The following is a 13,311-nucleotide window of genomic DNA, read 5'->3' as shown; positions in this document are numbered from 1 at the left end:
CAACATGACTCTCTTTACGGGTCCTCCTTGATTAGAAGGAGGTATGTCTGCATCATTCGCACCAGTGATGCGTGCTTGACCCGACTTGGTGAATTTATTCACTTATTTGCTTAGTTTTTATTTATTCATTCATGGAATGACTTGCTCATATTTTCATTTTTAAGCAAGCGCAAAAGAATCTCAAATACTATCATAGGTAACTGTCTCTATGTTCTTTACCCCCCTGGCCGGTGGCCAAGCCCTTTTTGTTTATATGGACATCAGAAGAGTACTCTTCTTCCCGTCATGGCTCAGTGGTTAACGAATCCAACTAGGAACCATGAGGTTGTGGGTTCGATCCCTGGCCTTGCTCAGTGGGCGAAGGATCCAACGTTGCCGTGAGCTGTGGTGTAGGCTGCAGACGCAACTCGGATCCCACGTGGCTGTGGTGTAGGCTCCGATTAGATACCTAGCCTGGGAACCTCCATATGCCGAGGGAGGAGCCCTAGAAATGGCAAAAAGACAAAAAAAAAAAAAAAAGGAGTACACTGAGATTAATAAACCATTTTTTAAATGTTTGCCATATTGTTTTTCAAATTTAATTTGACTGATTTACAATGTTGTGTTAGTTTCAGGTGTATAGCAAAGCGAATCAGTCATATATATAAATATATCCACACTTTTGTCCCACAAAGGTTATTACACACTACCGAGTAGACTGTCGGGTGCTCGACAGCAGGCTCTCGTTAATCATCTCTTTTATACAGTCGTGTGTTTATGTTATTCCCTCCCCCCAAGGCCTCCCTCCCCTCCAGTGGTTACCTGTGGACCATAAGAAATCATGTGTTTTGAAATCTGTGAATTTACTTGTTTTTTAAAATCAGTTCCTGTGTACTATTTTTTGTTAGATTCCATATATAACTGATGTCATATAGAAACCGTTTTAAATGAGTAATACCCTCGTTGGTCCACGTCTGCCCTCCTTTAAATAATCTCTTCCTGGAGTTCCCATCGTGGCTCAGTGGTAACGAACCCGAGTAGTATCCATGAGGACGTGGGTTCAATCCCTGGCCTCGCTCAGGAGGTTAAGGATCCAGTGTTGCCATGAGCTGTGGTGTAGGTTGCAGACGCAGCTCAGATCCAGAGTTGCTGTGGCTGTGGTGTAGGCTGACAGCTGCAGCTCTGATTTGACCCTTAGCCTGGGACCCTCCATACGCCATGGCTGCGGCCCTAAAAAGCACATAAATAAATAAATAATCTCTTCCTTTATTCACTAACAGTAACATCACCAATATTAATGAACCTACGTACTCCAGGCAAGAGTCCTAAATAATATTAACATCTGCCCATAGGCTCAATACCCACAGAATAACTAGATGCATTTTTCAAAAATGATAGTGGCTGAAATAAACTGATTCAGTCATAATTCCCTCATATATTTCATCCTTAATATTGGCCCATGCTTGATCTTTAATTAGATAGTTCTGTGACCAATTATTATATTTCCTAAAAAAGTTAACAACAAGCAACCCGAAACAACACTGACTTTTTACATAAAGCTGTCCGTATGTTTCTGATCAACATAGTAAAAGCCTTGACCCTTCCCAAATTGGAACTCAGTTCCTCGAACTTGTTTTAAGAATAATCTGGGAGTTCCCGTCGAGGGTCAGTGGTTAACGAATCCGACTAGGAACCATGAAGTTGCAGGTTCGATCCCTGGCCTTGCTCAGTGGGTTAAGGATCCGGCGTTGCCATGAGCTGTGGTGCAGGTCGCAGATGCGGCTCGGATCCCACGTTGCTGTGGCTCTGGCGTGGGCTGGCGGCTACAGCTCCGATTCGACCCCTAGCCTGGGAACCTCCATATGCCGCGGGAACGGCCCTAGAAAAGGCAAAAAGACAAAAACAAAAAAGAATAATCTGTACCTCATTCCATACTCTTCTTGGGGGTTATCACCTGTTCTCTGTCTTCATTCACTATGTTTTTTATTTACTCAGACCTGATTCACTGATAAAACAATTCATACCTAAGATCTATCAAAACCAAAAGCAAGATGCCTGTACTCCTAACTTCAGCTATAAGCTCAAGTCCCATCGTGGCAGGAAATTAGGTTTGTTTTTATAATGGACCTCAGACTTAGAGGGTTTAATCAAAATCCTTGGTGCAGACACCTGAGACCTAGAGGTGGGAATTTTTCATTATTCATTTATCCATTTGCTTATCCCTTCATTCATTGATGGACTAACAATTACTTAATCAATATCCATTAATCATATCAAAGCAAGACTACGAGCAAAAAATATTACTGACCTGTGATTTTTGTTCATTTCTCTCAGACCTAATAGAATCTTTCTACAGGGGACCTCGCTGGTGGCACAAGGATCAGCCAATAGTCTTCATGCAACTCCACACTCCCCATCGCCATTCTTGGTCCTTTTTGAATCTTTCCTGAATTTATTCAAATTTTAAATATGTGAGAATCCAGGAATGTCTCATTTTCCTTCACTAATAACATTCTGTCATTCCTTGTGTTTCACCTCTTAACAGATTAGAAACTTGAATCTTTATCCCTGGTGGAATACGTAAGTCAACAGTGGGGAAAAATACCATGAAATCATAAACATGTAAAATGAATGAAGCACCCTCTTTCGTCTTTTAATGGACCCCGCTTGTCCAAAGCTGGATCAAGCTGAAGTGTTGGGTCATGGCCCATTTCACCAGTGCTCACTCTGGACTCATTTTTAATTTATCTACTTGCATATCTATTGTTTAATTTGATTAGCCATGAATTGATTTAACTATTTATCTATTTCTTAAAAGATAAGATAATTAACAAGAATAAATACATGCTCATACAACTCAGTATCATAAAAACAAGCCACCCAATCAAAAATATGCGGAAGAGAGTTCCCGTCGTGGCGCGGGGGAAACGAATCTGACTAGGAACCAGGAGGTTTGGGGTTTGATTCCTGCCTGGCCTTGCTCCGTGGGTGAAGGATCCGGTGTTGCCATGAGCTGTGGTGTAGGCGGCAGACGTGGCTCGGATCAAGTGTTGCTGTGGCTCTGACGTAGACCGGCAGCTACAGCTCCAATTGGACGCCTAGCCTGGGAACCTCCATATGCCGCGGGAGCAGCCCTAAAAGACAAAAAGACAAAAAAAAAAAAAAAAATGGGCAGAAGATCTGAATGGACATTTTCCCAAAGAAGACATACAGAGAGCCAAGAGATACATGCAAAGATGCTCATCATCCCGAACTATTAAAAAAATGCTAATCAGAACTACAGTGAGATATGACTTCACACCTGACATAATGGCAATCATCAAAAAGTCCTCAGGAAACAGTGGGAGAGGGTGTGGTGGCAAAGCAAACTGGTGCAGCCACTACGGAGAAAGATATGAAGACGCCTTAAAAACTAAAAAGAGAACCACCACACCATCCAGCAATTCCATCCCTGGGATGGATCAAAAAGCAAAACAAAACAAAAACATAAATTCTAATTCAAAAAAATATATGCATCCCGATGCTTGTAGCAGCATTATTTACCATTTCCAAGATGTGGATGTAACCCAAGAGCCCATCCAGACAAATGGATAAAGAAAATGTGACATAGCAGTTCCTGTCGTGGCTCAGTGGTTAACGCATCTGACGGGGAACCTTGAGGTTGCAGGTTTGATCCCCGGCTTCGCTCAGTGGGTTAAGGATCCAGCGTTGCCGTGAGCTATGGTGTAGGTTGCAGACGCGGCTCGGATCCCACGTTGCTGTGGCTGTGGTGTAGGCTGGCAGCTACAGCTCCAATTGGACCCCCAGCCTGGGAACCTCCACATGCAGCAGGAGCGGCCCTAGAAAAGGAAATAAGACAAAAATTTTAAAAAGAAAATGCGAGATATATATATATATATATATATATTTACACACGCACGCACACACACACACACACACACACACGATGGAATATTACTTGGCCATAAAAACAAATGAGATATTGCCTTTTATAGCAATATGGATGGAAGCCTAGAGAATATTATGCTTAGTGAAATAAACTAGAGAAAAACAAATACTATATAACTCACATGTGGGATCTAAAAAAACAATGTCTATGCAAGACAAAAACAGACTCAGATAACAGAAAACAAACGTGTGGCTATATTGTGTAGCACGGGGAATTATACGCATTATCTTACAACAATTCATAGCAGAGTATAATCTGCAAAAATACTGAATCATTATGCGGTATATCCGGAAATAATATAATACTGTAACTCAACTACGCTTCAATTTTACAAAAAAGTAAACCCATGAGCAGCCCAAACTGAATCTATCTAGGAAGCTTAAATAAGCTGGAGCCTAGACCTCATATTCTTTACATGGACACAGCAGTGAAAAATGAATTCATCTTAATAGTTGCTTCATAACATAAAATTGTTCATCAGTGGTCCATGGCTTGCCTCCATTTAACTAACTGTGACGAATTTCTTCATCATTCCTTTATATTTCATAGCTTGGAATCTAAAGAAATTGTTCAAAAACCCTGAATAAAACTAACCATCTGTCAACGCGTCCATTTCCTACAGCGATAACCAACTAGATCTTTGTTGTAGTTTAATGAACTCAGTGAATAAACCGGATTAATTAAACTCTTATCAGCTGCCACAAGCTCAACACGGGTCCTCTTTAATTTTCTTAGTTATGTAAGCCTCGCCTCTTTTTTTTAAAATGAATGTCAGTGCTTTTTTTTTAATGGACTTCAGTGCTTCAAAAACACGTTAATAATAATTCTTGCCCCGCGGGGCCATGCTTGGCTTTCTTTTCTTCATTCACTGATATACTGGTTTAATTGGTGTACTGATTCACTTACACAGTAACAACCTAATCAGTACTCACGCGCCTCGAAAGTCTAAGATTAAGACCCAGCGAACTTGCTAATCACTGACTATAGGCTCATTGCCTACAGAGCTGAGACTAGGTATTTTTTGCGGTGGATTTCAGTGGTGCCAGATGGACTGACCAGCAGCTTTGCTCACTACGCTGTCCTCATCTGGCACCTGCCGTGCTTCATCTTCTCCTATTTAGTTAGTTACTTAATCAGATATTTGTCCATGGAGGTCATTTCCTTTAAAAAATAAAAATTAAAAAAAACCCATCACCAACCCAATAAAACGGCATTGACCACTAAACACAGCTGTTTGTACTCATTATCCAAATGGATTAACCATGTTACATGGTTTTTATGGGCGTTGCTGCTTCCCTGAAAATATTTAAAATAGTCCTTGGGTCAATATATACCTTAATGCTTAGTATGTGCTTTTTCCTGTGTTTTTTCATTTATTTATTCACTTTTCATTACATGATCCATTAATTGGCTGATAAGAATATAATCGATACCCATGGGTCAGAAAAAACACAAAGGAAAAGGCCCTCCAATATTCTTACATTGGTCTACAGCAATGCTGGTCAATACAATATAATGCAAGCCACCTATATGTTTAGGTTTTCTAGACTCCACACTTGTTAAAGTAAAAAGAAAACTGTAATTGTATATTTTATTTAACCCAATACCACTATCACGTCCACTCATTTCTAAAACTATCAGTGTAAGTAAATTATTTATGAAAATTTTTTTTTGTATTTTTAGGGCCACACCCGCAGCATATGGAGGTTCCCAGGCTGGGGTGAAATCAGAGCTGTAGCAGCTGGCCTACACCACAGCCACAGCAATGCAGGATCCAGGCCACATCTGCAACCTTCACCACAGCTCACAGCAACGCCGGATCCTTAACCCACTGAGCGAGGCCCAGGATTGAACCTGCGTCCTCACTGATACTAGTCAGGTTCATTAAAGGCTGAGCCACGACAGGAACTCCGGAAATATTTTACACTTTCTTTGGTAAGGAATTTTCTAAACTTGGTGTGTCTCTCCCACATCGGTCACATCTCAATTCAGACTGGCCACATTTCACGCGTTCGGTATCCACCTGCGGTTACTGGCCATTGTACTGGACGGCATGCGTCCATAGGCTGGTTTCCCTCAGAAATAATACACTAGACGTCTCTCTCTAATGACCATGAACATACGAGTCAGTCAACATTCTTGCTACATAGCAATCCCACTTATTAGTGGCCTGTTTTCAGCTCCCTTTCTCTTAATGTGTCTGTATTTCGAAGATGACACCATGAACTACTCAGACCCCGCCGTCTTCTTCCACAAAGAACACTGACGTGTCTGTTCAGCTCCCTCTCAACCGGTTATCAGCACAGATGTTTATCAACAGGGGGATGCTGAAGTCAACGGTGGTAGAAAATTAATATGGAATATTAAAATACCTATAACATAAATGGTCTTGGTATTTTTTTGTAGTTGTCTTTTTGCCTTTTCTAGGGCCATTCCTGCGGCATACGGAGGTTCCCAGGCTAGGGGTAGAATCGGAGCTATAGCCACCGGTCTACGCCAGAGCCACAGCAACGTGGGATCCAAGCCGTGTCTGCAACCTACACCACAGCTCACGGCAACGCCGGATCCTTAACCCACTGAGCGAAGCCAGGGATCGAACCCACAACCTCATGGTTCCTAGTCGGATTCGTTAACCACTGTGCCACGACGGGAACTCCAGCCTTGGTATGTTTTTAACGGAAGTAAGTTGTATTCTATAGCAGTGTATATCTGTTAATCCCTTCCCCCTAAAATATCCCCTCTCCACAGTTTCCCCTTTGGTAACCATAAGTTTGATTTCAAAATCTGTGAGCTCATTTCTGGTTTATAAATAAGTTATTTTGTATCATGATGTATCTAACCGAATACAACTTACTTCCATTAAAAATACACCGATGCCATTTAATTTACGTTATAAGTATGTTAATATTCCCTATTAATTTTATATCACCGTTGACTTCAACATTCCCCTATGGATAAACATCTATGCTGATATCTGCTGAGCTGTGGTGTAGCTCGCAGACGCGGCTTGGATCTGGCATTGTTGTGGTGTGCTGTAGGCCAGCAACTGTAGCTCCAATTGGACCCCTAGCCTGGGAACCTCCATGTGCCATGGGTGCGGCCCCAAACAAACACAACAACAACAACAAAAATAAAATATAATACAGACAAGAAAGGGGGCTAAAAACAGGCCAGTGATTGATTAGTTTGGGATTGCTACATAGCAAGAATATTGATTGACTCATATGTTCATGATCATTAGAAAGAGACATCTAGTACATTATTTCTGCAGGAAACAGATAACTAACAGGAACTTACTGTATAGCACAAGGAGATCGACTCAATATTCTGTAATAACCTATATAGGAAAAAAGAATGGATATATATAACTAATTTATTTTGCCGTATGCTTGAAATTAATACAACATTGCAAGTTAACTATACTCCAATAAAAATTTTTTTAAAAAAGAAGAGCTTGTCCCAGACACTACCACTCCTTTATCTAAGGACCATAAATTCGAAGGCAAGTTGGCCAGACGTAAATCCAAATCCACAGCCTGGAGCACACCTGCAGCAAGACACCCACAGACCCATATGCGACTAGAGTACATGTTGTAATTGTTGTCATAACTGTTATTTTGTAAGCCACTGAAATTGTGGGTTACTTGTTATGCAGCACTGCCACAGCAGTGACTAACTCATACATTATCTTCTGCTGATTTTTCTTTTTTTAATTTTGCTATTTCTTGGGCCGCTCCCACGGCATATGGAGGTTCCCAGGCTAGGGGTCCAATCGGAGTTGCAGCTGCTGGCCTACACCAGAGCCACAGCAACTCAGGATCCGAGCCATGTCTGCAACCTACACCACAGCTCACGGCAACGCCGGATCGTTAACCCACTGAGCAAGGGCAGGGATCGAACCCACAACCTCATGGTTCCTAGTCAGATTCGTTAACCACTGTGCCATAACGGGAACTCCCTTCTGCTGATTTTTAAAACATATTCATTTACTGGTTTCTGTTAGAATGCAGTCAGTGAAATCACCATGAATGCACCATGGAACCTAAGAAAAACCATAATTTTGATCCATATAAGTAATATATGGATACGTAATATAAATGGATATAAACAATAGAAAAAACTTTGTAATTCTCACCCTTAAATGGAGAGAAACAGAGACCTTTATAAAATGAACTTCAGTTGTGCATAAATGTACTAATATAAACACATGGCTCATGACATACTTTCTTCACTGGTCCTTGCTTCTCCTGTATGTATATTGACAATTAGTCACATCTATCTATATATTCCTCACCAACAAACGTAAAAGAGCCCCTATTTATGGACCACAGTTGGGGTGACTTGTAATAGTCACAAACATTGGTACCTGTCATATTATCATGCACTATGCATGGACTCCCGATTATTTATTATTCATTTTTTGAAATTAATAGTATAATAATATAATGAATATCTGCAAAACCACTGTTCAACCCACCCACTACAACTCTGACAATGGAATGTTTATCCTCTTACACCAAAATACACAGATCTTCAAAATTAGAGAAATGTTCACATATACTCTGGGGAACGCAGTGAAAGCAACGCGTGAGAGTTGATAAAACAAATGAATAAGCCCATGTCTCTTTTCCATGAACTAAAGACTTCTTTCCAGTGAATCTCCATTGTGCAGAACCAGATGAATTATAATCTTTGTCTCCTGGTACAGTCTCTTCTTTAGCCCATAATTAACCCTCTTTTATTAATTTATGTATTTAATTATTCATCGCTAATATTCAAGAAACTCTCATTAACCAACCACCCAATGCAACTAATAGAGTAGCCATTATCCACATGTGACGATTTAAAATCAATAAAAAGAAAGTCAAATTAAAAATTCAGTTCCTCATGCACACCAGGCACATTTTAAGTGCTGTGCATCACATGCAGCTAGGGGCCACCATACTGAACAGGACAATTTAGATACCATGTCCACTGCTGCAGAGATTTCTACTGGACGGTGCTAGAATACACTCTTTACCCTTAGGTAGGAGCCCTGAACTGCTTCTAATGAAGCTAAATGGGATTAAGCATAATTCTTGATTCTCTGTTGTTTGATTTGCTCATTTCTAAAGAAGTTTCGATGAGCATCCATAAATCCCTTCCCCTATTCCGCAGGGAGAACAATGACGTTATTTTTCATCTCCCGTTGTGCTCCGTGCTCAGTGAATACCCAAGATCTTTATCCATGGAGGGATGTTTAAATAAATTATGTACATATACACTGTGAAAAACAAAACAGCTGGTAAAAAGAATGAAACAGGCTCGATTATTTTTAGAGCCGTCAAGCGCACCGAACTAAAAACCCATCATCTTTTCATCTCTGGGCTCTTCTCATTACCAGTCTATGTTTTGGCCTTTGCTGTATTTCACACTTTTTGGGGTGCTGTCTTTTTAGGGCTGCACCCATGCACCCACGGCATATGGGATTTCCCAGGCTAGGGGTCCGATCAGAGCTGTAGCTGCCAGCCTACCCCACAGCCACAGCCATGCAAGATCCAAGCCACGTCTGCATCATACACTGCAGCTCACAGCAACACCGGATCCTCAACCCACTGTGCAAGGCCAGGGATCAAACCGACGTCCTCCCTGGATGCCAGTCGTGTTCGTTACCCACTGAGCCACGACAGGAATTTCCCATGTATTAATTTTTTTGGACTAAAACTAACATCCAACACATCCTCATGCAAAACAGGGATATTTATTCCTTAACCAACATACACTTTTAATTCTGCACTTTGGAGGTGCAGAATTAGAGTAATTTTAATTCTGGAATAATGAAATACTATCATTATCGGCCCAAGTTTGCCCTCTTGTTTATTCACTGATTTGTTCATTCATTCCTTTGCTTATTTACAAACACCCTTGAACAGCTTACCAGCCGAAGATTTAAGAACATCGGCTATTACTTACATTTTCCTTGCCTTATCCGTTCAAATAAGAGTCAAAATTCTCATAAGTACTGTGTGATTAAGTGAACTATGGTGTGGCCATTTTGAACAACAGAAAGCAACTGTTCCAAAAAAAAAAAAAAAAAAATGAACAGCCTGGATCATTCGTAATGGCTCTCACTTGAATAGAACTGAATTAATCAGCCTTAGTTTATGAAACATTATCCTCACTGCTCTGTGCTTTGCCCTTTTTAATTTTATTTGTTTCTTTAAAAAAAAATCATAAAACTTGTCCCATGAATCTTATCCACCTCCACCAGTTCCTTACATTCCTACGTGCATTTCCGTGTGTCAACAGCCTAAATGTCATCAACAGGAAAGTGTTTATATAAACCAGACTGTAAAAATTAATAGCGAAATGCTATTAAAATGAATGCAGGAGTTCCTGTGGTGGCGCAGTGGTTAATGAATCTGACTAGGAACCATGAGGTTTCGGGTTCGGTCCCTGCCCTTGCTCAGTGGGTTAATGATCTGGCGTTGCCGTGAGCTGTGGTGTAGGTTGCAGACGTGGCTTGGATCCCGTGTTGCTGTGGCTCTGGTTCAGGCCAGCAGCTACAGCTCCGATTAGACCCCTAGCCTGGGAACCCCCATATGCTGCGGGAGCGGCCCAAGAAATAGCAAAATACAAAAAAAAAAAAAAAAAATGAATGCAATGGCATAGACAATTTTTTGGTTTTAATGCCCCTCAAATGGGCAGAATTGTGTAATCATCAGTCTCGGGTCATGACACATCGTCTTCACGAGCCCATGTTGACTCTCCTTGATTTCACATACGTATGGATCCACTTCCTTTTAAATAAGTCAATATACATACACAAACACACCACTCATCCCAAGAATCAGAAAAAGTAGCGGTTGTATTTGTATAAATACATCCTAATGCACAACGTAATTATACACATACATATGTGAAATTAACCTAACGACTCACACATAACTGTTGGTTTCTATTTGCTCCTTTTCCCCACAGGGAACAGCGCAGCTACACTATTGTTTAATTTGGTGACAGTTATGCCCAAGGAGATTCATCACCCTTGGTTCACGAGCGTGTCATCACTGGTCTGTGCCTGGCCACCTCTGATTTTATTTGCGCCCGTTCATGTTTAAGACCGCACACACACCCATCAACCAGCCACCCAACCGGAAGACAACAACGCTACCCATCACTCACGTTGGTTGGTCCATGGCTCGTTTCCCACAGAGGTCACGGCCACGGTCTTCACCAGCGGCATGTCAGGGGACCCACTCTGGGGCCTCCGTTCTGTGGGACACAAGGCAGATGTTAAAAAGGATGAATCAACCTAGATGTTTGCTAACAGCCAACGGCTGCGCAACCCAGGATAAATCACAACCTTTGCTTCAAGACACAGACTCACTGCCGGCCCAGGCACAGCGCTCACTGGGCATATTTTTTCGTTTAATCATGTTATTTATTACAATCAACATGCATGAATTCACCACCCTAATCAGAAACAAGACTAATGACCATGACAAGCATCTGTCTCTCTGCTGCTCTCCTCACAGAAGGACCAGCCCAGATCTTTTTCCTAATGGGCTCAGAACTGAAGCCATAATTAGCTTTGATTCCAGATGTAATCTCCTCTTTGTTTCCTACTTGTCCCTTTTCTCGTTTTTACTTTTTTTTTTTTAAATACAGGGAACACACATGAACTCAGCTCCAACACACAATAAAACGATGCTTCTTATTCCCAGAGGTGAGAACTTTGGTTTTGTTGCTCTAAACAGTCCACGATTCTACATAAGCGTGTTCATCTTACTCTGTAATTCGTAAAACCTTATCTTGGATGGTTCCCACTTGGTCTGCTCTGATTTCGTCCTGTATTTTATTTACGCGTCTAATTCATTTCCGACCATAGGCAGATACACACGAAGGCACCATTCAGCCCAGGACCAATGACTGTTCCACACATCTGGGCTTTTTTGGTTTTTTGTTGGCCATTCCCATGACATGTATATATGTAAATTCCAGGGCCAGGCCTTGAACCCATACCACAGCAGTGACCTGAGCCACATCAATGACGACACCAGATCCTTCACCCCCTGAGCCGCCAGGGAACTCCTTTTACTTTTCTTTTCTTAAATACACCTGGGGCTATGCTTCCTACCCACACCCACAGTTGGGTGTCTGTTTCACTATTTTTAACAACTACTTTGGGTAGAGCCAGATCGCTCCTAACACCTGTCCATAGACACGCTCTCCGCATTGGCGCGTGTTGGCGCTCTCACTTCCTCGGTGCGTCCATACTCGTTGTTAACTACACAGGGGACGCCCAGCAGTCCCGGCTTGTGCCGGACTTCAGTTTCCTTCCCCACAGCGGGGATCTTCTCCAGAGGAGAAACCCCAGTGTGCCCATTCTAGGGAACACAAAGCCCCCTTAAAGGGAAGCAAATAGCCCAGAGCTTTTTGTGTGCGGATGTTGGGTTAGCGGACCTGGATTAATCACTGTCTTTTGTCCAGCACAGTCTCACAATTGCTCTACTCAAGGCCATCATTACAACTTCTTTATTCTCCTACGATGTGTAATAAAACCATGAAGGACCGCAAACCACTCGGATCCCTTTGCTCCCTTCCCGCGGATACCGAGAATCACCCACAGGCCTCTGGTCCCGACCCGCTCTCATCCCTGAGGCGGGCGTGCCTCTCTCCTATACAAGCAGCACAGTAACCGTGCGGGAGCCGCACTTCTTCTGCCCCCATCCCCTTGCTGCCCTCTACCTTAAATAATCACCACCAAATCCCCTCCTCCCCCTCCCCCGTTAGAGACACACAATTGCAGCACACAGATGTGCTCATAAATACTTCCTGCAGTCCAGCGGCGGCTGGGCCTCTGCAGGGCCCCGGTCGCGGGGAACATGAAACACGTACGATGGACTTAAGAGCACCCACTAGGAGGTGGTAAAAGGACTCCCAGTCCCGGTCCTTGGGTCCCCGTGCCATCCCTCTCTGTGCTCTGTCTCGAGGCTCTGTGGCCCACAGACTAAAGCACCCACGTGGTACCACCCTGCCCAGGCTCCACTCCAGACCACATCAGGAATGGGCACTGCCCTCTCTGTGCCTGTTTCCCCACCTGTCACCCAGTCCCAGCCCTAGTCCCTAAGCCGAAGGAGCTATCCTTTTCAGGCCAAAATCAGCCAGGGAGACCCCACCCCCAGCCCGTCTCTGAGCCCCTCTCCCCAAATCTTTCTTCCCTCTGCAGCAGCGCCCGAGCTGTGGTGCTAGACAGACAGACAGACCAGGTTCCACCCCAGCAGGCACTCGTGAGCTGTGTAACTGCAGAGACGTGACCTGGCTTCTCTGTCTTGTGCCCCGACTTGAGCGATTTGTTGACTGAGGACAGCGACACCCTCGTGGGTCCAGCGGGAGGGCGCCTT

The 13,311-nt window shown here is 42.9% G+C and overlaps 1 long non-coding RNA gene and 1 other non-coding gene across 6 annotated transcripts in view; both read right to left on the bottom strand.

Annotated features, from left to right (window-relative positions):
* LOC102163738 (uncharacterized) overlaps positions 1 to 12,677 on the bottom strand; it is a 236,099-nt gene extending 223,422 nt beyond the window's left edge. For all 5 annotated transcript variants that reach the window (XR_014811404.1, XR_014811402.1, XR_014811401.1 and 2 more), the window contains exons 1-3: positions 11,090 to 12,677; positions 7,226 to 7,265; positions 2,288 to 2,425 (exon numbers count right to left, since the gene is read on the bottom strand). This is a non-coding gene — a long non-coding RNA (uncharacterized LOC102163738). The remainder of the gene's footprint in view (positions 1 to 2,287; positions 2,426 to 7,225; positions 7,266 to 11,089) is intronic.
* Positions 12,678 to 13,161: 484 nt separating this feature from the next.
* Positions 13,162 to 13,241, bottom strand: MIR370 (microRNA mir-370). The gene has a single exon (NR_162161.1). It is a non-coding gene; the product is annotated as a microRNA mir-370 (primary transcript).
* Between the last annotated feature and the right edge of the window lie 70 nt (positions 13,242 to 13,311).

This window comes from Sus scrofa, chromosome 7 (genome assembly GCF_054392235.1).
Source record: "Sus scrofa isolate SSC_HxYL_T2T_F1_AM1 chromosome 7, Sscrofa_HxYL_maternal_Yorkshire_Landrace_v2.0, whole genome shotgun sequence".
Lineage (NCBI taxonomy): Eukaryota > Metazoa > Chordata > Mammalia > Artiodactyla > Suidae > Sus > Sus scrofa.
This window is presented reverse-complemented; position numbering and strand designations above follow the sequence as displayed.